The 27,914-nt window shown below is 39.0% G+C and overlaps 2 non-coding genes across 2 annotated transcripts; both read right to left on the bottom strand.

The window, feature by feature from the left end:
- Positions 1-2,805: 2,805 nt before the first annotated feature.
- Positions 2,806-2,909, bottom strand: LOC148548845 (small nucleolar RNA R71). The gene has a single exon (XR_015897648.1). It is a non-coding gene; the product is annotated as a small nucleolar RNA R71 (small nucleolar RNA).
- Positions 2,910-15,896: 12,987 nt separating this feature from the next.
- On the bottom strand, positions 15,897-16,003 carry LOC148548844 (small nucleolar RNA R71). The gene has a single exon (XR_015897159.1). It is a non-coding gene; the product is annotated as a small nucleolar RNA R71 (small nucleolar RNA).
- Between the last annotated feature and the right edge of the window lie 11,911 nt (positions 16,004-27,914).

Below are 27,914 nucleotides of genomic sequence, written 5' to 3'. Positions count from 1 at the left end.
TTTTCTAAGTTTCTTATTTTAATAATGGTGTTGAATGCTCTTACTCAATTGTTGAGAATTTCTTGGTTAATCTTGGTGCTTCTAGACTTGTTTGGTATTGATGGGTAATGAAATTTCTAATTCAATTCATAACCTTTGATGATCATTGTACCCTTTGTGCATTGATATGAGCTTACATGTCTTTCATGACCCACTCTTTCTAGTTGAACTTGATGCTTTTGAGTGCTCTTCATGCTCTAACTTTGTTTTTGCATCAAGTATTAGTTAATATGCCTTTGCTTAAATTTATTTTTCACTCACATGTTGTAGCTACCTGATGCCAGGGCATCTTGGCCAGTTTCACTGACCTTTTCTTTACTGTTTTTAGGTTAGTTTCATGCATTTCTTTAGGAAATAAGCTAGTTTTGGGTAGATGTTCACTTATGCCTTGATTCAAGCATACATTGTGCATTTTACATAATTTCATGAAGATTTTGCATAAATTTAGTGACAAATATTATGTTGCATTACTCATGACTTGGACTAGAGCTTTGATGCACTTTATTGCTTGATTTCAGGACCAAAAGGAAGCAAGAAAAGGGGAGGTAACTTGCAAGGTTAATGAGAAAAGTGATTGCCAATAACACTCTCAAAAAAAGCCATCAATGCCCACGTTAGAGAGTCACGTTAACGAAGTTAACGTGAACTCTAACGTGGAGAAGAGAAGTTGAGCCAACGTTAGTGACACTTAACATTGTCACTAACGTTGGCAATTACTCATAAGTGGCCACATTAGAAGCCACGTTAACCTAGTTAACGTGGCCTCTAACGTTAAGGGGGGAAGAGAAGCCAACGTTAGTAACACTCAACATTGTCACTAACGTTGGCCTATGGTGCAAAGTACCACGTTAACTCCCACGTTAACTTGGTTAACGTGGGAACTAACGTAAGGGATGAAGAGTTGTCGACAACGTTAGTGACACTCAACATTGTCACTAACGTTGAAGCAACCACACAACCCCCAAGAGTCACGTTAACATGGTTAACGTGGAAGCTAACGATGAGGAATGAAGGATGAGCCAACGTTAGTGACACTCAACATTGTCACTAATGTTGGGATGGCTAAAGATGGCCACGTTAGAAGCCACGTTAACCTAGTTAATGTGGACTCTAACATGAGACCTGGGGGCACATTGGAATGTTAGTGACAATGTTGAATGTCACTAACGTTCTCGAAGGATGGCAAGGGCCACGTTAGAAGCCACGTTAACCTAGTTAACGTGGGCTTTAACGTGAAGCAAGAAGGGGCACACTGGACCAAATTGGGTTTGGATGGGTATGTGACTATAACCCTCTCAATACTTGATTTGGGAATTGCATGTGGTATAATCAGTGACCATACTTCATCTCTTCTCATGAGCAATTGACCAAGGAATTGGCTATTGATCAAGATTTGAGAGATTGAATTGCAAGAAATTGTAATTCAATCACTTAAGATTGCCAAGGAGATCAATGAGTGCATTGATTGAGGAAGAGATGAAAATGAACTTGATCCGGAGAATTGCAACATCTCCTAAGCCCAATGAACTCCCCATCTCTGATCTTACCCATTCTCTTTAATTTCTGCCATTTACTTTTATGAGCAAATCCCCCATTCCCATTTACAATTCTGCAATTTATTTTCAGTCATTTACTTCCAGTCCTTTAATTCTAGCATTTACTTTTTTGTTATTTACATTCCCGCCATTTTATTTTCTGCAACTCTCAACCCAAATTCTGGATTCGCTCAACTAGAACATTCTTCTAATTAAAGTTGCTTGATCAATCAATCCCTGTGGGATTCGACCTCACTCTATTGTGAATTTTTACTTGACGACAAATTTGGTACACTTGCCGAAGGGAGATTTGTTGAGAGACAAGTTTTCCGTGCATCAAGTTTATGGCGCCGTTGCCAGGGATTGATTGTGCATCAACAATGATTAAATTGGAAGATCACTAGATTGAGCATTTTTATTTTGTGAATTTCATTTTTCTGTTTGAGTGATTTACTTTTTGATTTAGTTAAACTTCTTCCCTTCCCCCTCTACTCTTTTGTTTTTCTTTGTTATTTTCAATTCTGTTTGCTAACCCACTAACTGTTTGATATATTGCATCACCCACAACTAATAGCAATTCTGACACAAATACTGTCTGCACCTATTTTTTTTGCTTGTACTTGTTGGTTGTATGACAGGGAGAAGAAGCGGGGCTTCAACTTTCTTTGATTCTGAACCTGAGAGAACCTTCCTTAGACTAAGGAGGAAGGCAAAAGAAAAACGTGTAGTTGGTGCTGAAGAAGAGGAGGAACACTTTGAGGAATACTTTGAACCTAACATGGAAGAAAACATGGAAAATCATCATGAAGAAGAGACTCACAACCATGGCAGAAGAGGTGGAGCAAATCATGCTGGGGAGGATAGAAGAGTTTTGGGCTCTTACATCAATCCAAACCCAGGCAATTGTGGAAGTAGCATCCAAAAGCCAACAATCCATGCCAACAACTTTGAACTTAAACCACAGCTCATCACCCTTGTTCAGAACAACGGTTCGTTTGGAGGAGGTATTCAAGAAGACCCCAATCAATATTTGACCACCTTCCTGAGAATATGTGACACAGTGAAATCTAATGGTGTTCATCCTGACGCCTATAGACTGCTCTTATTTCCCTTCTCACTCAGGGACAAGGCAGTCAAGTGGCTGGAATCCTTCCCAAGGGAGAGCTTGACAACTTGGGAGGATGTGGTGAACAAATTCTTAGCAAGATTCTACCCTCCTCAACGAATCAATAGGCTGAGAGCTGAGGTTAAAACTTTCAGGCAACAAGATGGTGAGACTCTGTATGAAGCATGGGAGAGGTTCAAGGACTTAACAAGGAGGTGTCCACGTGACATGTTCAACGAATGGGTCCAGCTGCACATTTTCTATGAAGGGCTCTCTTATGAGTCAAAGAAGGCCATAGACCATTCATCTGGAGGATCCTTGAACAAGAAGAAGACCATTGAGGAAGCCATAGATGTTATTGAAACAGTAGCAGAAAACGACTACTTCTATGCTTCCGAAAGAGGGAACACAAGAGGAGTGATGGAGCTAAACAATGTAGATGCTCTGTTGGCCCAAAACAAGCTCATTACCCAGCAGCTGGGTAACCTCACCAAGAAGATGGAGAGGAACCAAGTAGCAGCAATCTCATCTTCATCAACAATCTAAGAAGGAGTAAATGAAGAAGCAGAGGGGAGTCAGGAGCAAGCCAACTACATTGGGAATTCACCAAGGAAAAATTATGATCCATACTCCAAGACTTACAACCCTGGATGGAGAAACCACCTAAACTTTGGGTGGGGAAGTGAGCAAGATCAAAACCGAGACCAGAGACGTTACAACTCCAACAACAATGCAGCTCACCAGCAATTCACCCAGAGGACATCTCAACACCCCCACAACAACACGTCTTCACACACTTATCAAAACCAAAACAGCACATCTGCTCCAAATCACTCATCAATTGATGACAAGCTCTCTAAGATTGAAGCCTTACTTGAAGGAATATGCCAAGAGATTCAAGAAAATAAGGTGTTCAAAAAGGAGGTGCGAGCCAATATTAAGAACCAGGGAGAGACCATTAGGAAGCTGGAATTCCAGGTGAGATATTTAGCTGAGAAGATCCCTAAACCTACTGATAGCTTCCCAAGTGACACGGAGAAAAACTCCAAGGGAGAAGCAAAGAAAGTAAGATGGGAAGATTGCAAAATGGTCACTACAAGTGATCAAGAGATTGAAGATAAGCAAGGCAAAATGTGCAAACAACCTGAAGACAACTCAACAAAAGAGAAGGATAGAGATCACAAAGAACCAGAAATCTCACAACAAGAGCTGCTGAAGCTCTATGCACCATTCCCTCAACTGCTCAATGGTGCTGTGGGAAAAAGAATATACTCAAGGTTCCTAGACTTGTTTGCATCTCTGCATGTGAACATACCATTCATCAAGGCAATTCAACAAATGCCTGCATTCATCAAGTATATGAAGGAACTTCTTTCCAGGAAAAGCTCACTCAAGGGAGGGCAGACTATAGTGATGAACAAGGAATGTAGTGCCCTTATTCAACCTGAGTTGCCTACAAAAAGAAGAGACCCAGGAAGTTTTCATATCCCTTGTGCCATAGGTGAAAATATGTTCGACAGAGCACTATGTGATTTAGGGGCCAGCATCAACTTACTGCCCTTATCCCTGGTGAAGAGGCTGCAGATCAATGAGATAATGCCCACAGATGTCATTATCAGACTGGCTGACAAAACTCAAAAGCAAGCAATAGGAGTGGTGGAAAATGTGTTGCTAAAGGTTGGGAAGTACTTTCTCCCAACAGACTTTGTCATTCTGGACATGGAAGAAATTCACACTCACCCAATCATATTGGGAAGACCATTTCTAGCTACAGCCAGAGCACTTATCGATGTAGAGAAAGGGGAGCTAATATTGAGAATCCATGATGAATGACTCAGCTTTAATGTCTTCAAACTCTCACAAGAAACAGATCAAGAAGACAAGGAACTGAGTACAGATGATAATGAGACACTGAAAAAAAAAAAGCACTGAAGCACAGCCAGCTCATTCTGAGACCCCCTTAACTGACAAACAAGGAAAACAGCAATTGCCACAGCTCAAGGAAAAGTTAGAGGAACCCAAACCTCTAGAGGCAGGTGAAGACAGCATCACAACTCCTTGGAGAAAAGAGGTCACCAAGGGGAAGGCAACCTCAAAAGAAACAAAGAAGAAGGTACCAAGGAGATGGAGGAACAAGAAGATCCCTACGGAAGACTTCTCTCCAAGGGATAGAGTTGTCTCAGCTTACTTCCCAGATATTCCCCCTAATCTCCCTACTGTTCCATCTCAATTACCTAAGGTCTTCACTATCAACAGAGTTCTTTCCCTGGAACATGTAGAGATCATTGATCCAACCAATGGATACAAGTCCACAGCAAGAGGGGAGGACTTTAAGCACTACCAACCACCATGATGAAGGAAAAACGTCAAGCTAGTGACGCTAAAGAAGCGCTTCATGGGAGGCAACCCATGTTTTATATGCTTTCAGATGATAATGAATAAGTCAATCTTTATGAGCTTCAATCCAAACTTGACAAACAATTGGTGAAAATCTTCTTATGCAGAATATAGTGAGGAACAAGTTTGGTGTTCAAAGCAAAACAAGACGCATGCTAGTCTTGGGAGCTTTAAACACAAAACCTCCATCACAGTGATCCAAACTAAGTTTGGTGTCACCTCATGGTGCCACCAAAATGCATATAAGGACCCACCAATAGTTAGTTAGTTAGTTGGAATTCATAAATAAACAATCAAATCCTTTCTTTCATTTTATTCTAGCCGTAGAGTTTAAATTTTTTTTATGATATTAATTTCCTTATTTCAAATCTTTATAGGAAAGGAAAAGAAGCATGAAAAGGGATTGATTGGACAATTAAATGGGGGAGATTTCGCCACTTAATGAAGAGCACTACACACATGTCTCAAGAGGGAACGCATGGGGAAACGCTGCCATGCAACATTGGAGAAAGAAGACCCTTGAAGACCGAACCAATCACTCTCATTAAGTGATGATCCTTGTCTTTCCTTCATAAACAACCCCATCCGTCCATCTAGTAAACATTCATGCAATCCACACCCTTCATTCACTTATGATTTTCTTATATAAGTGAACCTTAGTGCATGCTCACTCCTCACATTCAAATCCCCACTCTCCACACTTCTATTGGCACACTAAACCCTTCATCACACATTGCTTTAACCAACCCACTCTTCATCTATCCGAAGCCTCAAACCCCCTCAAACAACAACTCAAGTCATAGCATCATCAAGCTCAAAGAGGCAAAAGAGGAAGGAACCTATGGAGAGTGCTCCTTTTGATGACAAGAGATTCAAGACTACCTTTCATGAGCATGAATTTGAGCAGATAAGGGCCAGAAAGATATTGCCAGAGTTAATCTTCCAAATCAATGCCAATGAATCACCACAGATTTGGAGAAAAATCGAACAGAGGGGGTGGCAATTGCTCACCAGTCCAGAGGGGAAGATCAATGGAAACCTCATCAAAGAATTCTATGCAATTGCAGTTAGAGAGGATAAGACCAAAGCCCCAACCTTCAAAAGCTATGTGAGAGGAAGGAAGGTGGACTTCAGCCCAAGTGCCATAACAAGAGCTCTTCACTTGAAATCACCTCATTTTGATGAGGAGAGTTATCAGGCAAGGATAAGTAGAAGCCCCGATAAGGATGAGCTCTCAGAGATAGCATCAGATATCTATGTCATAGCCGCTGACTAGGAGAGGTACTCAGATGGGAGACCAAAATTCATAAAAAGGGGAGACCTTCACCCTGAAGCCAAAGGGTGGTTTGAGCTTGTAAGGAGCTCCATCCTACCAGCTGCTAATAATTCAGAGGTCAACATCAATCGAGCCACTATGGTACAATGCTTAGTACAAGGTGGGGAAATCAAAGTGCATGAGCTCATTGCCGAAGGGATTCAAGAGTCAGCTGAGAAAGCTGACTCAGGTGCCAGACTTTGGTACCCCAGCACCATTCTCCGCTTGTGCAACAAGGCCAAGGTAATATTTGAGGACAGCAGCCCAGACTGGGTGAACCCAGGGAGGCCAATCACACTCGAGCGAATGGTCTATACCACACTGGCTCAGCAACTAAGAAGGCCACATATAGGAAGGCAAAGGGCCCAGGGAGAAGCTCATCAAGAGGAATATCATCAGGAAGAATATCAACAAAAAGAGCATCATGACCCAGCCAACTTGAATATGACTCACCTTCTAAGAGCCATTGAATATTTGGGACAGAGACATATGGAAGGACAAGAGCAAATACTGAACCGGCTGAGCCAACAGGAAGCATGGCAAAAACAACAAATGGAGCAGCAGCAGGAACAATACTCCCAGCTCACTCAAGCCATCAACCAAGTGAATGAGAGGCAAGAGATTCAAGAGAAGCACTTGCAAGAACTCAACCAGTGGCAGATAGCCCAAATAAAAACTTTCAATGAGTTTAGTATACTCAATGAAGGAAGGCAACTACATAGGGAGGAGTTCTATGTAAACACTCAAGCTGAGTTGAACTACATGACCAGTAATATGCATCAGCTATACGCCATCCCCACATATGATGAAGTCCAAAAAGAATTTGTAGAACAAGAAGAGAAGAAAGTGAAACAGCTAAAGGAGACACTCAAGAAGAAGATGGAAGATAGTGGTTTCTGGAGGAAGTTGCTTGGAAAAGGCAAAGGAAGTGGAAGTACAAGCACTCAAGAGAGACACAATGAGGACAAACAAGGATGGGAGCATAGACATCCACATGAATGAAAGGTGGTGGAGTTCTTTTTAGTCCATCGTTTTCTATGCTTTAAATAAGGAAGATCTTGTATGAAATAGAACCTGCTTCCATGTTATGTTTAAACTTTTTAAAATTCTGTCTTTTAAGTTTTCCTTCTGAATAGGTCCATGATTTCTGGTTTAAATGTCACTGCATCATTCCCTTATTTACTTGTAAGCTTGTCCATTTTAAATCAAATTGAAAAAGAGAATGATTATGTTTTTAAAAGACCAGAGTAGAGTTCATATTGTGGAAGTGCATTCATGAATCTTTGGGGTAGTCATAAGTTAGCTAAGTTGGTTCAACCACAAGGCTGGGATGACAATTATCTGGCCTGAATACTTTGCTTTGGATACACTCATGATACTAAGTTAATAACAAGATCCTAAGAAGAGAAAAGGGAAAGAACAATGGAAGTGAAAAACAAAAGAAAAAGAGTAAGCAATAAGGCTAGGCATCAATGGTTTTAATCTTGAGGCAAGTGTCTGTGGTGCTCCTGTGTGAGGGATCTACTTGGATGAATAAGCTCTTAGAGGTGCCTTATCACTTGGTAACTTGGGTTAACTAACTCGGGATTATCAGCTGAAAGTCCACTATCAAGAGTAACCTTCACTACAGAACACTTAGTAACCCAAAGAGGTGCTGGACACAAGGTCTCAAGAAAAGAAAATAAATAAACTAAATGCCTGTAGTGTGTATGTATGGGGGATAGGCTTGAGGGAGTAAGTCCTTAGGGGTGTCTCAACACCTAGCACCTTGAACCAACTGGTTCGGGAGTGTTGGCTGAAAGCTTATCTTAAAGAGTTGCCCCCTTACAGAGCACTTAGCCTAAATAACACAAACAACCCTTGAAATAACAATAAAAGGATCAATGAATAAAAGTTTCATGGGATATAAACAAAGTGGGTGTTTTAGGACATGATAAAGGTCTGAAAGCCAGTAATGGAATGAACCTAAATTGCTATGCATGAAACCACCATAAAATCAGTAACATAACTTCCACAAGAATGACTCATTCCTCTGGATATTCCATTCATCATTCTGTTGTTCCAGTACTTGCTTAGGGACAAGCAAGCTTTAAGTTTGGTGTTGTGATGCCAGGGTATCTTGGTCAGTTTCACTGACCTTTTCTTTACTGTTTTTAGGTTAGTTTCATGCATTTCTTTAGGAAATAAGCTAGTTTTGGGTAGATGTTCACTTATGCCTTGATTCAAGCATACATTGTGCATTTTACATAATTTCATGAGGATTTTGCATAAGTTTAGTGACAAATATTATGTTGCATTACTCATGACTTGGACTAGAGCTTTGATGCACTTTATTGCTTGATTTCAGGACCAAAAGGAAGCAAGAAAAGGGGAGGTAACTTGCAAGGTTAATGAGAAAAGTGATTGCCAATAACACTCTCAGAAAAAGCCATCAATGCCCACGTTAGAGAGTCACGTTAACTAAGTTAACGTGAACTCTAACGTGGAGAAGAGAAGTTGAGCCAACGTTAGTGACACTTAACATTGTCACTAACGTTGGCAATTACTCATAAGTGGCCACATTAGAAGCCACGTTAACCTAGTTAACGTGGCCTCTAACGTTAAGGGGGGAAGAGAAGCCAACGTTAGTGACACTCAACATTGTCACTAACGTTAGCCTATGGTGCAAAGTACCACGTTAACTCCCACGTTAACTTGGTTAACGTGGGAACTAACGTAAGGGATGAAGAGTTGTCGACAACGTTAGTGACACTCAACATTGTCACTAACGTTGAAGCAACCACACAACCCCCAAGAGTCACGTTAACTTCCACGTTAACTTGGTTAACGTGGAAGCTAACGATGAGGAATGAAGGATGAGCCAACGTTAGTGACACTCAACATTGTCACTAACGTTGGGATGGCTAAAGATGGCCACGTTAACCTAGTTAACGTGGACTCTAACATGAGACCTGGGGGCACATTGAAACGTTAGTGACAATGTTGAATGTCACTAACGTTCTCGAAGGATGGCAAGGGCCACGTTAGAAGCCACGTTAACCTAGTTAACGTGGGCTTTAACGTGAAGCAAGAAGGGGCACACTGGAACGTTAGTGACAATGTTGAGTGTCACTAACGTTCTCGAAGGTTAACAAGGTAACGTTAAAAGCCACGTTAACCTAGTTAACATGGGTTTTAACGTGAGGCAAAGGGGTTCATTAGAACGTTAGTGACAATGTTAAGTGTCACTAACGTTCTCGAACTTATATTCTCACTAAATATTGACACCCCTAACATCCTGAACTAAAGTCTCCGCCCACTTCGCACTTTCTCTCTGCAAGTAAAGCCAAGCCCAAATAAAGAAAGGAACTGCTTCAAACTCAAGATCCAAAGGCCCAAGACTTGAAGAATCTCACTAGAAGGTGAGAAGAGTAATATATATAGGAGTAGCTTTGAATTGAGAAGAAGTTCTAGAGGCTGGGAAAAAGAGAACTACTCTTTGTATTTTACTTTCTTTGCAATTTCTAGTTTTATGATGTATTCTCCATCTTTGTTTTCATTTTCAAGAGCTATGAACAACTAAACCCCTTTCATTGGGTTAGGGAGCTCTGTTGTAATTTGATGGATCAATACTAATTTTCATTATTCTTTTTCTATATTTACTCTTGATTTTACTTGAAAGCTTTCGATCTTCATCCAATTGAGTAGTTATCTTGGAAGAGAAGCTATTCAAACTTGGATCTCTTTTGAACCTTGAAAGAGGAATGAAGAGATCAAGCTAGAAATGCTTTCTCATGCTGGACCAAATTGGGTTTGGATGGGTATGTGACTATAACCCTCTCAATACTTGATTTGGGAAATGCATGTGGTATAATCAGTGACTATACTTCATCTCTTCTCATGAGCAATTGACCAAGGAATTGGCTATTGATCAAGATTTGAGAGATTGAATTGCAAGAAATTGTAATTCAATCACTTAAGATTGCCAAGGAGATCAATGAGTGCATTGATTGAGGAAGAGATGAAAATGAACTTGATCCGGAGAATTGCAACATCTCCTAAGCCCAATGAACTCCCCATCTCTGATCTTACCCATTCTCTTTAATTTCTGCCATTTACTTTTATGAGCAAATCCCCCATTCCCATTTACAATTCTGCAATTTATTTTCAGTCATTTACTTCCAGTCCTTTAATTCTAGCATTTACTTTTCTGTTATTTACATTCCCGCCATTTTATTTTCTGCAACTCTCAACCCAAATTCTGGATTCGCTCAACTAGAACATTCTTCTAATTAAAGTTGCTTGATCAATCAATCCCTGTGGGATTCGACCTCACTCTATTGTGAGTTTTTACTTGACGACAAATTTGGTACACTTGCCGAAGGGAGATTTGTTGAGAGACAAGTTTTCCGTGCATCACTACCATGTAGTGAGGACCCTATTCTTATTTGGCATTAGCCCCCGCCTATGTTTTATTGCTTTGATATCGTTGTTGTAGGCTTAATTCTCTTTCTTTTTCTTTCCTTTTAGGTTGGCCACCAAGAAGCAAATGGAGGGAAAAGCTTCAAATGGGGCAACAAACAAGTTCATCCACACAACCTTTTGAAGGAGCTCATCAATTGTAGCAACCTGTCCACCATGCTCTTCTTTGCATGCACCGAGAACGGTGCAAATTTCTAAGTGTGGGGAGGTCGTCCGACCGACCTCCATGGGTAACAACTTCCTCTTTCAACACCAATTCTTAATTTCCTTTGCTAGTTAGTGTTGCATTGCATGATAGGTTGCATGTTAGTTAGAATTTGTACATATTTTATCACTTCTTTTTATGTTAGGATTACTTGATTAGGGTGATGCTTTCTTTTCCAAGAAACTATTTTTAGAGCCCCTACCAATTTGAAAAAAAAAATTTTTTGTTGTACTTGCTTGAAAAATTTATTTTGGAACATGGTTTTTGAGCTAAGAACACAAGCATGTGAGTCTTGAGCCCAATTGTGTGTTTACATCTTATAACCACTTATTTTCCATTATTGTGTGCATTGTTCTCTTTCTATGATTCTAATCTTTGATTTGTTTGATTTTTTATGTCCATTATTCCATGTATACATGCATCTATATGATTGAGGCCATCATTTCATTTAGCTCACTCATCCAAATAGCCTACCTTTCATCAACCATTGTTAGCCAAATTTGAGCCTCTTTAATCCCTTTTGTTCTTAATTTTAGCACATCACTATCCCTAAGTGAAAAACAATAAATATCCCTTAATTTGGAACTTTGATTAGCTTAGGCTAGTGAGGATGTGTATCATTTGGGTATGGGAAACTTGGGACATTGGTTGAGAGAAAAGTGTGTTTTTATATTTTTGTTGAAAATTTTGGGAATTGGGTACATGCTTATGCATTAAATATGTAAAACCATACTGATGAGCGGATAATTTATACGCTTTTTGACATTGTTTTTAGTATGTTTTTAGTAGGATCTAGTTACTTTTAGGGACGTTTTCATTAGTTTTTATGTTAAATTCACATTTCTGGACTTTACTATGAGTTTGTGTGTTTTTCTATCATTTCAGGTATTTTCTGGCTGAAATTGAGGGACTTGAGCAGAAATCAGATTCAGAGGTTGAAGAAGGACTGCTGATGTTGTTGGATTCTGACCTCCCTGCACTCAAAGTGGATTTTCTGGAGCTACAGAACTCGAAATGGTGCGCTTCCAATTGCGTTGGAAAGTAGACATCCAGGGCTTTCCAGAAATATATAATAGTCCATACTTTGGCCAAGAATAGACGACGTAAACTGGCATTCAACGCCAGCTTTCTGCCCAAATCTGGCGTCCAGCGCCAGAAAAGGATCCAAAACCAGAGTTGAACGCCCAAACTGGCACAAAAACTGGCGTTCAACTCCAACAAGGACCTCTACACGTGCAACACTCAAGCTCAGCCCAAGCACACACCAAGTGGGCCCCGGAAGTGGATTTATGCATCAATTACTTACTTCTGTAAACCCTAGTAGCTAGTTTATTATAAATAGGACCTCTTACTATTGTATTAGACATCCTGGATTGTATTTTGATCCTGTGATCACGTTTTGGGGGCTGGCCATCTCGGCCATGCCTGGACCTTTCACTTATGTATTTTCAACGGTAGAGTTTCTACACTCCATAGATTAAGGTGTGGAGCTCTGCTATTCCTCAAAGATTAATGCAAAGTCCTACTGTTCTCTATTCAATTCATCTTATTTCGCTTCTAAGATATCCATTCGTACCCAAGAACATGATGAAGGTGATGATTATGTGACGCTCGTCATCATTATCCCTTATGAACGCGTGCCTGACAAACACTTCCGTTCTACATGAAACAAGCTAGAATGAATATCTCTTAGATCTCTTAATCGGAATCTTCGTGGTGTAAGCTAGAATGATGGCGGCATTCAAGAGAATCCGGAAAGTCTAAACCTTGTTTGTGGTATTCCGAGTAGGATTCAATGATTGAATGACTGTGACGAGCTTCAAACTCGCGAGTGCTGGGCATTAGTGACAGACGCAAAAGGAGGGTGAATCCTATTCCAGCATGATCGAGAACCGACAGATGATTAGCCGTGCTGTGACAGAGCATGTGAGCATATTTTTCACTGAGAGGAGGGGATGTAGCCACTGACAACGGTGATGCCCTTGCATAAAGCCAGCCATGGAAAGGAGTAAGACTGATTGGATGAAGATAGCAGGAAAGCAGAGGTTCAGAGGAATGATTGCATCTCCATACGCTTATCTGAAATTCTCACTAATGAATTACATAAGTATTTCTATCCCTATTTTATTAGTTAAATTCGAAAAATCCATAACTGTTTTATATCTGCCTAACTGAGATTTGCAAGGTGACCATAGCTTGCTTCATACCAACAATCTCCGTGGGATTCGACCCTTACCCACGTAAGGTATTACTTGGACGACGCAGTGCACTTGCTGGATAGTTGTATCGAAGTTGTGAACCATGGTATTGGCACCATGTTCTTGGCGCCATTGCCAGGGAAAGAAAGAGCCATGAATTTTACATAATCAAAGTGTAATCACGATTGCACGTACCAAGTTGCTCACGTTGCCAGGGATTATTTGAGCCTGGACATCACAATTTCGTGCACCAAGTTTTTGGCGCCGTTGCCGGGGATTGTTTGAGTTTGGACAACTAACGGTTCATCTTGTTGCTCAGATTAGGTAATTTTCTTTTTATTTTATTTTCAAAAATTTTTCAAAAATATTTCTAAAATTTTCTCATCTGTTTTCGAAAAAAATAAAAATGTTTTCAAAAAAAAATTTTTTTATTCAAAATTTTTAAGAATGAATTCTAGTGTTTCATGAAGCATGTTGAAGCCTGGCTGGCTGTAAAGCCATGTCTAATTCCTTTGGGAATGAGTATGTCAGGCATGTCATGTCTGAATTACATGCTGAAGCTTGGCTGGCCATTGGCCATGTCTAGTGTTTTGGACCGGAGCTTTCATTGAAAGCTTGGCTGGCTAGTGAGCCATGTCTAATTCCTGGACTGAAGCTTTAGACTAAGAATGCAAGATTCCTAGAATTCATGTTAAAAATTTTGGAATCCTTATTTTTCCTTTTCATATAATTTTCGAAAAAATCCAAAAAAATTAGAAAATCATAAAAATCAAAAATATTTTTCTGTTTCTTGTTTGAGTCTTGAGTCATATCATAAGTTTGGTGTCAATTGCATATGCATCTTGCATTTTTTCGAAAATTCATGCATTTATAGTGTTCCTCATGATCTTCAAGTTGTTCTTGGTAAGTCTTCTTGTTTGATCTTGATGTTTTCTTGTTTTGCATCTTTAGTTGTTTTTCACGTGCATTTTTCGTTTGTTAGAGTCTAAACATGAAAGAATTCTAAGTTTGGTGTCTTGCATGTTTTCTTTGCATTAAAAATTTTTCAAAAATATGTTCTTGATGTTCATCATGATCTTCATAGTGTTCTTGGTGTTCATCTTGACATTCATAGTGTTCTTGCATGCATCCCTTGTTTTGATTCAAAAATAAAAGAGAAAAACATGAAAATGATGTTTTTAATTTTTCTCTCTCATCATAAAAATTCAAAAAAATCAAAAAAAAAATATCTTTCCCTTTTTCTCTCATCAAATTCGAAAATTTGAGTTGACTTTTTCAAAAATTTTTAAAATCAAGTTGTTTCTTATGAGTCAAATCAAATTTTCAATTTGATAATCTTATCTTTTTCAAAATCGTTTTCAAAAATCAAATCTTTTTCAAAATTCTTAGTTATTTTCGAAAATTCCAAAAATATTTTTCAAAAATCTTTTTCTTATTTTTATCTCAAATTTTCGAAAATAACATAATCAATTAATGTTTTGATTCAAAAATTTGAAGTTTGTTACTTGCTTGTTAAGAAAGATTCAAACTTTAAGTTCTAGAATCATATCTTGTGATTTCTTATGAATCAAGTCATTAATTGAGATTTTAAAAATCAAATCTTTTTCAAAACTAATTTCTAAAATATCTTCTTATCTTACCTTTTTCAAAAAGTTGGTTTCAAAATATCTTTTCTAACCACCTAACTTCTTATCTTTTCAAAATTTGTTTCAACTAACTAACTAACTTTTTGTTTGTTTCTTAACTTTTTCAAAACTACCTAACTAACTCTCTCTCTCTAATTTTCGAAAATATCTTCCCTCTTTTTCAAAAATTTCTTTTTAATTAACTAATTATTCTTATTTTTATTTTTTATTTTAAAAATTTTTGAAAAATACTAACATTTTTCAAAAACCATTTTCGAAAATCACTAACTCTTTTTCAAAAATATTTTTCGAAAATTCTCCTCTTTTCATCATATTCTATCTCCTCATCTCACATCTCTGCTCCTATCATCACCTTTGTGTTTGGATTCTCCATTCTTTTCTTCCACTCACAAAGGGATCCCTATACTGTGGTATAAAGGATCTCTATTATTATTATTTTTCTGTGCCCTCTTCTTTGTCATATGAGCAGGAGCAAGGATAGGGATATTCTTGTTGAAGCAGATCCGGAACCTGAAAGGACTCTGAAGAGAAAATTAAGAGAAGCTAAATTACAACAAACCAGCAAGCACCTGTCAGAAATTTTCGAACAGGAAAAGGAGATGGCAGCCGAAAATAATAATAATGAAAGGAGGATGCTTGGTGACTTTACTGCACCTAATTCCAATTTACATGGAAGAAGCATCTCCATTCCTACCATTGGAGCAAACAACTTTGAGCTGAAACCTCAGCTAGTTTCTCTGATGCAGCAGAACTGCAAGTTTCATGGACTTCCATCTGAAGATCCTTTTCAGTTCTTAACTGAATTCTTGTAGATATGTGATACTGTAAAGACTAATGGAGTAGATCCTGAAGTCTACAGGCTCATGCTTTTCCCTTTTGCTGTAAGAGACATAGCTAGACTCTGGTTGGATTCTCAACCTAAGGATAGCCTGAACTCGTGGGATAAGCTGGTCAAGGCTTTCTTAGCCAAGTTCTTTCCTCCTCAAAAGCTTAGTAAGATTAGAGTGGACGTTCAGATCTTCAGACAGAAGGAAGGTGAATCCCTCTATGAAGCTTGGGAGAGATACAAAGGACTGACCAAAAAGTGTCCTACTGACATGCTTTCAGAATGGACCATCCTGGATATCTTCTATGATGGTCTGTCTGACTTAGCTAAAATGTCATTGGATACTTCTGCAGGTGGATCCATTCACCTAAAGAAAACGCCTGCAGAAGCTCAAGAACTCATTGACATGGTTGCTAATAACCAGTTCATGTACACTTCTGAGAGGAATCCTGTGAGTAATGGGACGCCAATGAAGAAGGGAGTTCTTGAAGTTGATACTCTGAATGCCATATTGGCTCAGAATAAAATATTGACTCAGCAAGTCAATATGATCTCTCAGAGTCTGCATGGAATGCAAGTTGCATCCAACAGTACTCAAGAGGCATCTTCTGAAGAAGAAGCTTATGATCCTGAAAACCCTGCAATAGCAGAGGTAAATTATTTAGGTGAACCTTATGGAAACACCTATAACTCATTATGGAGAAATCATCCAAATTTCTCATGGAAGGATCAAAAGCTTCAACAAGGCTTTAATAATGGTGGAAGAAATAGGTTTAGCAATAGCAAGCCTTTTCCATCATCCACTCAGCAACAGACAGAGAACTCTGAACAAAATACTTCTAATTTAGCAAATTTAGTCTCTGATCTATCTAAGGCCACTGTAAGTTTCATGAATGAAACAAGATCTTCCATTAGAAATCTGGAAGCACAAGTGGGCCAGCTGAGTAAAAGGATCACTGAAATCCCTCCTAGTACTCTCCCAAGCAATACAGAAGAGAATCCAAAAGGAGACTGCAAGGCCATTGACATAAGCACCATGGCCGAACCTGTGAGGAGAGGAAAGGACGTGAATCCCAAGGAGGAAGACCTCCTGGGACGTCCAGTGATCAATAAGGAGCTTCCCTCTAAGGAACCAAAGGACTCTGAGGCTCATCTAGAGAACATGGAGATTCCATTGAACCTCCTTATGCCCTTCATGAGCTCTGATGAGTATTCCTCTTCTGAAGAGAATGAGGATGTTACTGAAGAGCAAACTGCCAAGTTTCTTGGTGCAATCATGAAGCTGAATGCCAAATTATTTGGCATTGATACTTGGGAAGTTGAACCTCCCTTGTTCATCAATGAACTAAGTGATCTTGATCAACTGACATTGCCTCAGAAGAGACAGGATCCTGGAAAGTTCATAATACCCTGCACCATAGGCACCATGATCTTTAAGGCTCTGTGTGACCTTGGTTCAGGAATAAACCTCATGCCCCTCTCTGTAATAGAGAAACTGGGAATCTATGGGGTGCAAGCTACTAAAATCTCATTAGAGATGGCAGACAGTTCGAGAAAACAGGCTTATGGACAAGTAGAGGACGTGTTAGTAAAGGTTGAAGGCCTTTACATCCCTGCTGATTTCATAGTCCTGGATACTGGAAAGGAAGAGGATGAATCCATCATCCTAGGAAGACCTTTCCTGGCCACAGCAAGAGCTGTGATTGATGTTGACAGAGGTAAAATAGCCCTTCAATGGAATGAGGACTCCCTTGTGTTTAAAACTCAAGGATCTCCCTCTGTAACCATGGAGAGGAAGCAGAAAAAGCTTCTCTCAAAGCAGAGTCAACCCAAGCCCCCACAGTCAAACTCTAAGTTTGGTGTTGGAGAGTTTCAACAATGCTCTGCATATCTGTGAGGCTCCATGAGAGCCCACTGTCAAGCTATTGACATTAAAGAAGCGCTTTTTGGGAGGCAACCCAATGTTTATTTATCTAACTATATTTTTCTTAGTTATATGTCTTTATAGGTTCATGATCATGTGGAGTCACAAAATAAACAAAAAAATCAAAAACGGAATCAAAAACAGCAGAAGAAAAATCACACCCTGGAGGAGCATCTGTCTGGCGTTCAAACGCCAGAACAGAGCATGGTTCTAGCGCTGAACGCCCAGAATGGGCAGCATCCTGGCGCTGAACGCCCAGAACAAGCATGGTTCTGGCGTTCAATGCCAGAAATGGCAGCAAAGGGGCGTTGAACGCCCAAAATGGGCACCAACCTGGCGCTGAACGCCCAGAGTTGTGTGTAAGGGCATTTTACATGCCTAAATTGGTGCAAGGATGTAAATGCCTTGACACCTAAGGATCTGTGGACCCCACAGGATCATCTCAGGATCTGTGGACCCCACAGGATCTCCACTTACCTCATCATCTCTCTTTCCATACATGATCATCCCTTCTGTTTTCCATTTACCACTCACATCCATACACCCACTACCTTCAAAATTCAACATCTCTCTCCCACCCAATCCCACCCATATGGCCGAATACACACTCCCATCCATCTCCTCCATATCTTCTTCATTCTTTCTTCTTTTGCTCGAGGGCGAGCAACATTCTAAGTTTGGTGTGGTAAAAGCATAGCTTTTTTGTTTTTTCCATAACCATTGATGGCACCTAAGGCCAGAGAAACCTCTAGAAAGAGGAAAGGGAAGACAAAAGCTTCCATCAAGGGTCTATAGCTCAGTGGTAGAACATTTGACTGCAAATCAAGAGATCCCTGAGATACCTCAGGGGATACATTTTCTTCCACACAATTATTAGAAGCAACTAAGGGTGGAACATCAAGAGCACTCCATCATCCTTCATGAAATCAGAGAAGATCTAAAAGCAATGAAGGAGGAGCAACAAAGACAAGGAAGAGACATAGAAGAGCTCAAGGACATCATTGGTTCCTCAAGAAGGAAACGCCACCATCACTAAGGTGGATTCATTCCTTGTTCTTATTTCTTCTGTTTTTCGTTTTCTATGTTATGTGCTTATCCATGTTTGTGTCTTCATTACATGATCATTAGTAGTTAGTAACTTTGTCTTAAAGTTATAAATGTCCTATGAATCCATCACCTCTCTTAAATGAAAAATGTTTTAATTCAAAAGAACAAGAAGTACATGAGTTTCGAATTTATCCTTGAACTTAGTTTAATTATATTGATGTGGTGACAATGCTTCTTGTTTTCTGAATGTATGCTTGAACAGTGCATATGTCTTTTGAAGTTGTTGTTTAAGAATGTTAAATATGTTGGCTCTTGAAAGAATGATGACTAGGAGACATGTTATTTGATAATCTGAAAAATCATAAAAATGATTCTTGAAGCAAGAAAAAGCAGCAAAGAACAAAGCTTGCAGAAAAAAAAATAGGCGAAAAAAAATAGAAAAAAAAAGAAAAAACAAGCAGAAAAAGCCAAAGCTCTTAAAACCAAGAGGCAAGAGCAAAAAGCAAATAACCCTTAAAACCAAAAGGCAAGGGCAAATAAAAAGGATCCCAAGGCTTTGAGCATCAGTGGATAGGAGGGCCTAAAGGAATAAAATCCTGGTTTAAGCGACTAAACCAAGCTGTCCCTAACCATGTGCTTGTGGCGTGTAGGTGTCAAGTGAAAACTTGAGATTGAGCGGTTAAAGTCAAGGTCCAAAGCAAAAGAAGAGTGTGCTTAAGAACCCTGGACACCTCTAATTGGGGACTTTAGCAAAGCTGAGTCACAATCTGAAAAGGTTCACCCAATTATGTGTCTGTGGCATTTATGTATCTGGTGGTAATACTGGAAAACAAAGTGCTTAGGGCCACGGCCAAGACTCATAAAGAAGCTGTGTTCAAGAATCGTCATACTGAACTAGGAGAATCAATAACACTATCTGAACTCTGAGTTCCTATAGATGCCAATCATTCTGAACCTCAATGGATAAAGTGAGATGCCAAAACTATTCAAGAGGCAAAAAGCTATAAGTCCCGCTCATTTGATTGAAGCTATGTTTCATTGATAGTTTGGAATTTATAGTATATTCTCTTCTTTTTATCCTATTTGATTTTCAGTTGCTTGGGGACAAGCAACAATTTAAGTTTGGTGTTGTGATGAGCGGATAATTTATACGCTTTTTGACATTGTTTTTAGTATGTTTTTAGTAGGATCTAGTTACTTTTAGGGATGTTTTCATTAGTTTTTATGTTAAATTCACATTTCTGGACTTTACTATGAGTTTGTGTGTTTTTCTGTCATTTCAAGTATTTTCTGGCTGAAATTGAGGGACTTGAGCAGAAATCAGATTCAGAGGTTGAAGAAGGACTGCTGATGCTGTTGGATTCTAACCTCCCTGCACTCAAAGTGGATTTTCTGGAGCTACAAAACTCGAAATGGCGCGCTTCCAATTGCGTTGGAAAGTAGACATCCAGGGCTTTCCAGAAATATATAATAGTCCATACTTTGGCCAAGAATAAACGACGTAAACTGGCGTTCAACTCCAGCTTTCTGCCCAAATCTAGCGTCCAGCGCCAGAAAAGGATCCAAAACCAGAGTTGAATGCCCAAACTGGCACAAAAACTGGCGTTCAACTCCAAGAAGGACCTCTACACGTGCAACACTCAAGCTCAGCCCAAGCACACACCAAGTGGGCCTCGGAAGTGGATTTATGCATCAATTACTTACTTCTGTAAACCCTAGTAGCTAGTTTATTATAAATAGGACCTCTTACTATTGTATTAGACATTCTGGATTGTATTTTGATCCTGTGATCACGTTTTGGGGGCTGGCCATCTCGGCCATGCCTGGACCTTTCACTTATGTATTTTCAACGGTAGAGTTTCTACACTCCATAGATTAAGGTGTGGAGCTCTGCTGTTCCTCAAAGATTAATGCAAAGTCCTACTGTTCTCTATTCAATTCATCTTATTTCGCTTCTAAGATATCCATTCGTACCCAAGAACATGATGAAGGTGATGATTATGTGACGCTCATCATCATTATCCCTTATGAACGCGTGCCTGACAAACACTTCCGTTCTACATGCAACAAGCTAGAATGAATATCTCTTAGATCTCTTAATCGGAATCTTCGTGGTGTAAGCTAGAATGATGGCGGCATTCAAGAGAATCCAGAAAGTCTAAACCTTGTCTGTGGTATTTCGAGTAGGATTCAATGATTGAATGACTGTGACGAGCTTCAAACTCGCGAGTGCTGGGCGTTAGTGACAGACGCAAAAGGAGGGTGAATCCTATTCCAGCATGATCGAGAACTTACAGATGATTAGCCATGCTGTGACAGAGCATGTGAGCATATTTTTCACTGAGAGGAGGGGATGTAGCCACTGACAACGGTGATGCCCTTGCATAAAGCTAGCCATGGAAAAGAGTAAGACTGATTGGATGAAGATAGCAGGAAAGCAGAGGTTCAGAGGAACGATTGCATCTCCATACGCTTATCTGAAATTCTCACCAGTGAATTACATAAGTATTTCTATCCCTATTTTATTAGTTAAATTCGAAAACTCCATAACTGTTTTATATCTGCCTAACTGAGATTTGCAAGGTGACCATAGCTTGCTTCATACCAACAATCTCCGTGGGATTCGACCCTTACTCACGTAAGGTATTACTTGGACGACCCAGTGTACTTGCTGGTTAGTTGTATCGAAGTTGTGAACCATGGTATTGGCACCATGTTCTTGGCGCCATTGCCAGGGAAAGAAAGAGCCATGAATTTTACATAATCAAAGTGTAATCACGATTGCACGTACCAAGTTGCTCACGTTGCCAGGGATTATTTGAGCCTGGACATCACAATTTCGTGCACCACATATGCATTGATATATTTGTATATATTTTAGAAAAAATGATAAAGAAAAAAAAATATATATATATAGAAAAAAAATAATAAATAAAAAAAAGAGAAAAAGAAATAAAAAGGGGACAAAAATACCCCAAAGTAAAGTTCAATAAGAATCAATGCATATGTGTGGTGAATTAAAGAGAATGCATGAGTATGTGAAAAAGTGGGAATCATGGGTAGCTAGGTTGTGTATTAGAATTGTATAGGTTGTTACATGTGTTAGATGAGAGCTTAGGCTAATCAAAGATACAAATTTCAATCTCACTTGACCATATGCATCCTACCTTGACCCTAGCCCCATTACAACCTATGAACAAGCCCTCATGATGAATGTATGCATGCATTGAATAATTATTGATTATTAGAAGAAAAACAAATCTTGGAAGGCATGAGTAGAAGAGAATTTAGTGAATCGACCCTATACACTAGAGTGACTAGAGCGGATACACTTCCGGTGAGGGTTCGATGCTCAACTCCTTGTTCCCGGCTTTCATGAGCTCTCTTCTAGCAAGTCTATTTATGCTTTATTTTGATATTCAAATTGATAGGATTCATGAATTGTCATATGATCTTAGCCCTACATGTGCACATGTGTTCTTGGGGATTGACTTACTTTTAACCAAGAAGGTAGAATCATTTTGCATTTAGTTGCATTCATATAGATAGGTGCATATAGTTTATTTGCATTGAATAAATGTTCATAACCCTTTTCTTGTCCTTCTTTATTCTTAGCATGAGGACATGCTTGGTTTAAGTGTGGGGAGATTTGATAAACCCCGATTTCGTGATTTATCTTGTGCTTATTTTGGGGGATTTTATCACCTTTTTCCACATTTATTCAATGAAATAGCATGGTTTTGTAATTCTCCCTTGATTTGTACTTAAATGTGAAAACATGCTTTTTAAGCCCTAAAATTGGCAATTTTAATTCACTTTAATTCCATTCGATGCCTTGATGTGTTTGTTGAGTAATTTCAGGTTCATAAGGCAAGTATTGGATGGAAGAAGTGAGTAGAAAAGCATGCAAGTGGGAGAACTCATGAAGAAATGAAGGAACCGTAAAGCTGTCAAGCCTGACCTCTTCGCACTCAATCGACCATAACTTGACCTACAGAGGTCCAAATGAAGCGGTTCCAGTTGCATTGGAAAGCTAACATCCGGGGCATCGAAATAAAATAAAATTTTCCATATGTCACATCGTGCTCAGGGGCGCACACGCGCCATGTACGCGTGCGCACCGATGCTGCCCGTGGCCCAATAAAGTGAAATCTCCCTCAGCGATTTCTGAAGCACTTTGGGCCCAACCCAACTCATTTCCAATACTATTTCATGCAGAATTCAAGCTTGGGAAAAGGGGGGAGTAATTGTTTGTTAGTATAGCATCATGTAGGTTAGTTTCTAGAGAGAGAAGCTCCCTCTTCTCTCTAGAATTAGGTTAGGTTAATTTCCATCTTAGATCTAGGTTTAATTATATGTTTCCATCTTGTTTCTTTTATGTTTTCTTACTTCTACTCTCTCATTCTCATGATTTGTAATTTTAATCCCTCTTTTATGTTCATAGATGCTCTTGTTGGATTTGATTTACTTTTAATGCAATTTAATGTTTGATGTTCTTTTAATTGTTGATTTGAGTTGTGAATTTACTTTTCTTGCAATTGGTAGTTGATAGATTTATTATTCTTGCACTTTTACAATGCTTTCATTTGTACCCACCAAGTGTTTGACAAAATGCTTGGTTGGGCTTTAGAGTAGATATTGAGCATTCTTGGTTTGGAAAGAGTAATTAGGCAATCTTGAGTCATAAAAACCCAACTCATGTTGGTGATCTAGAGTTGTTAGCTAATATTGTTTTCATTGACGCTAATCTTTTGCTAATTTAATTAGTAAGTTGATTAGGACTTTTGGATTGAGATTAGCTAGTCTTGTTAGACTTTCTCTCATGGAAGATAACCTATATTTTCTTCCAATATTGGAGATGACGTAATAAGATAAATTCTTGTTTATTATTGTGGTATGATTGATTAATCTTGTTTGACTTTCTCCCTATTTGTTGGAGTTAACTAAATAAGATGAATTAATCATTGTATGACTAGGATAGAAAGCCTATATTCTCAATCCTTGCCATGAATGTCTCTCTCTTTATTACTTGCTTTCTTTAGTTACTTGCTTAATTTACTCTTCTTGTCATTTAAATTCTTGTCCATTTACTTCCTTGCCCCTTTATCAATCATACCCCCTTGTTCCTTCATAGCCAATAATCATTCACTTCATTGCAATTCCTCGTGAGACGACCCGGAGTTCAAATACTCCGCTTAATTCTTATTCGGGGTTTGTACATGTGACAAAACCATATTTTAATTTGATGTGAGAGTTGTTTGTTGGTTTGGAGCTACACTTACAACGAAATTCTTCTTTCTATAAGAGAAATTCCTTACCAACAATAATTTTGCTGTCAGCCTACCCTATGGCTGATGAGTCTCATCTGTCGGTTATAAAGCCAACCCGACAAGTCCTGGTAGCTAACCATTGGATTGTCCCTCTGTCGTGCATCCCTAACTCGAGTTATTCTCAATCATAAACATGATCATAATCATAATCATACAACACCCACGCTGGTATTTATCTACAGGGGCGAGCTCATCCGGAACTTTCACAGTATTCGGCCACACTTACGACATAGGGTCAGCAGAATCTTGGATATCAACTTGGAGCAAGTGGAGCCGACCCACTGCGTCTACCCAAGGAAATCCGAGACTCAGATAGTTTGAATCTCAAATCATACTCAACTGGGAGCAAGTGGGGGCTAACCACTATATCTACCCCAGGAGTCTCAAAAGCTCAACCTGGAGCGAGTGGAATCACACTACTACCGCTACTATCCAGGCGTCATAATCTCTGACTCGGAGTAAGTGGGATGAACCACAACCTTTGTTACTACCCAGGCATCATAATCTCTGACCCGGAGCAAGTGGGACAAACCACAACCCTTGCTACTATCCAGGCATCACAATCTCTGATCCAGAGCAAGTGGGGCGAAACCACAACCCTTACGTCTACCCGGGGAGCCTCTATACTAACCAACCTGAAACAAGTGGGGCGCAACCACAACCCTTGCATCTACCCAGGAGGTACGTTCTCATATGCCCAGGAGGAACCAAGGAGGGGATCCTAACCTCCTACCATCTCGTTGGGGGCGATTTTACAATACCAGGAGGAACAAGGAAGGGGATCCTCACCTTCCTTCATCTCTCTGGAGTCGCACTTCCGAGAAAGAGAGCTCAAGATAAAACAATCATTCAAAGCCATATTTTCATTTCTAGCCATAAGTCAATATTTATCATGGCCATCCGGCTCATGGCATAACCCATAACCAGCCAATAATCATTATCAAATACAGCCCTTTGGCTCACGGCATACACCGCACTTCCATCACCACCCTCAGCAACTCATACAGTCATCATTAATCATAACTCATCATTAATTCTCCCCTTACTTCATCCACAAGTTACCATACCTCCTAGCCTCTTCCCATCGCTAGGCATACTATAAGTATTTAGGACATAAAGGGTGAGAATTGAGACTTAGAAGTCTGAAATTTGGCTTGAAAACTCAAAATCAGCTTTGGAGTGAAAACGGGGTCACGCGTGCGCATCACCCACGCGCCCGTGTGGAAAGCAGAAAAGTTACAGTGACGTGTATTGATGAGTGGATATTTTATACACTTTTTGGCATTATTTTTAGGTAGTTTTTAGCATTTTTAGTTACTTTTTATTATATTTTTATTCGTTTTTATGCAAAAATCATATTTCTGGACTTTACTATGAATTTTTTGTGTTTTTCTATAATTTCAGGTATTTTCTGGCTGAAATTGAGGGACCTGAGCAAAAATCTGATTCAGAGGCTAAAAAAGGACTGCAGATGTTGTTGGATTCTGACCCTCCTACACTCGAAGTGGATTTTTTGGAGCTACAAAAGCCCATTTGGCGTGCTCTCAATTGCGTTGGAAAGTAGACATCTTGGGCTTTCCAGAAATATTTAATAGTCCATACTTTGCCCGAAGTTTGACTGCCCAAACTGGCGTTAAATGCCAGCCAGAGACCCTTTTCTGGCTTAAAACGCCGGAACATGCACCAGAACTGGAGTTAAATGCCCAAACTGGCACCCAAGTTGGCGTTTAACTCCAAGAATGGCCTATGCACGTGAAAGCTTCAAAGCTCAGCCCAAACGCTCACCAAGTGGGCTCCGAAAGTGGATTTCTACACTATCTACACTTAGTTACTCATTTTCTGTAAACCTAAGTTACTAGTTTAGTATAAAAACTTCTTTTAGGGATTCATTTTAGAACTTTTGACATTTTACATCTCATATTGTATCTTCTACAGCATGAGTCTCTAAACCCCATAGGTGGGGTGAAGAGCTCTGCTGTGTTTCAATGGATTAATGCAATTACTACTATTTTCTATTCAATCGCACTTGTTTCTATTCTAAGATACTCACTCGTACTTCAATATGATGAATATGATGATCCATGACACTCATCATCATTCTCAAATTTATGAACGCGTGCTTGACAACCACTCCCGTTCTATCTGAGCTCAACGTAGTCATTGGGCGACAACTTGAGTGCGTATCTCTTGGGTCTCTGATCCACGGACCGAGTCTGTGAGATTAGAACCTTCGTGGTAGAGACTAGAACCAATTGGCAGCATTCCTGAGATCCAAAAAGTCTAAACCTTGTCTGTAGTATTCTAAGTAGGATCTGGAACGGGATGGCTGTGACGAGCTTCAAACTCGTGACTGTTGGGCACAGTGACAGTGTGCAAAAGGATAGAGAGATCTTATTCCGACACAAGTGAGAACCGACAGATGATTAGCCGTGCGGTAGCTGTACCTGGTATTTTTCATCCGAGACGAGAGATCCGACAGTTGATTAGCCGTACAGAAATCATACCTGGTATTTTTCATCCGAGAGGACGGATAGTAGCCATTAACAACGGTGATCCACCAACATACAGCTTGCCATGGTAGGAAGCCATGCGTGTTTTTTGAGAAGAAGATAGTAGGAAAGCAGAGATTCAGATGACAGAGCATCTCCAGAACCTCAACCTGTTCCTCATCACTGAATCATAAGTATTATTCAATTCATGTTATTTACTTTTCATAAACAAAATTAGTTTTATCACTAATCTCCTGACTAAGATTTACAAGATAACCATAGCTTGTTTCAAGCCGACAATCTCCGTGGGATTGACCCTTACTCACGTAAGGTATTACTTGGACGACCCAGTGCACTTGGTGGTTAGTTGTGCGGAGTTGCAAAGGTGTGATTGCAATTCCGTGCACCAAGTTTTTGGCGACGTTGCCGGGGATTGTTCGAGTTTGGACAACTGACGGTTCATCTTGTTTCTTAGATTAGGAAAAATTTATCTTTTTTGGTTTAGAGTCACTAAATTTGAGTCTTTTATTATTGTTTTTGTTAAAATTTTAAAAATCCTTGTTTTCTTTTTCTAGATTTTTTCAAAAATTTTTAATAAATAGATAAAAACCAATAAACTAATATTTGAGTCTTCTATTCGAGTTTAGTTTCATGTTTTAAGTTTGGTGTCAATTGCATGTTTTTATTTTCCTTCAATTTTTTGAATTGTATGTTCTTTTTATTCTTCATATTTTCGAGTTTTATGTTTCTTGTTCTTTCTTGATCTTCAAGTTGTTCTTGTTTATTTTCCTTGTTTGATCTTTAGTTTTTCTTGTTTTGTGTCTTTCCTTATTTTTCTTGTGCATTTTCGAATTATTAGTGTCCAAAGTATAAAAATTTTTTAAGTTTGGTGTCCTTTGTGTTTTTATTTTCTTAAAGATTTCCAAAAGTTGTTCTTGGTGTTCATCTTGATCTTCAAAGTGTTCTTGGTGTTCATCTTGACATTCAAAATTTTTTTGTTTGTTTTCTTTGTTTTGATCTAAAAATTCTAAGTTTGGTGTCATTTTATTATTTTTCTCTTTCCTCATTAAATTCAAAAAAAGAATATATTTTCCTTTAATTACTCATCATTTTCGAATCCCTTAGGTTGACTTAGTCAAAATTTTTAAAATTTGGTAGTTTCTTGTTAGTCAAGTCAAAATTTCAATTTTAAAATAATTTTATCTTTTTAAATCTTTTTCAAAACAAATTCTTTTTCAATTTTCTTTTTATATTTTTCAAAAATCTTTTCTAAAATTTTTCAAAATCTTTTTCTTTTTTTTTAATTTTCGAATTACTTGTCCTATTTTATTATTTTGATTGAAAAATTTTAAGTTTGGTGTTTTCTTGTTAAGAAAGTTTCAATCTTTAAAATTTTA

The sequence above is a fragment of the Arachis ipaensis genome, chromosome B8, assembly GCF_059453495.1.
Source record: "Arachis ipaensis isolate K30076 ecotype BB chromosome B8, ASM5945349v1, whole genome shotgun sequence".
Classification (NCBI taxonomy): Eukaryota; Viridiplantae; Streptophyta; class Magnoliopsida; order Fabales; family Fabaceae; genus Arachis; species Arachis ipaensis.
Note: the sequence above shows the minus strand (reverse complement) of the source record. Positions and strands in the feature narration are given on the sequence as shown.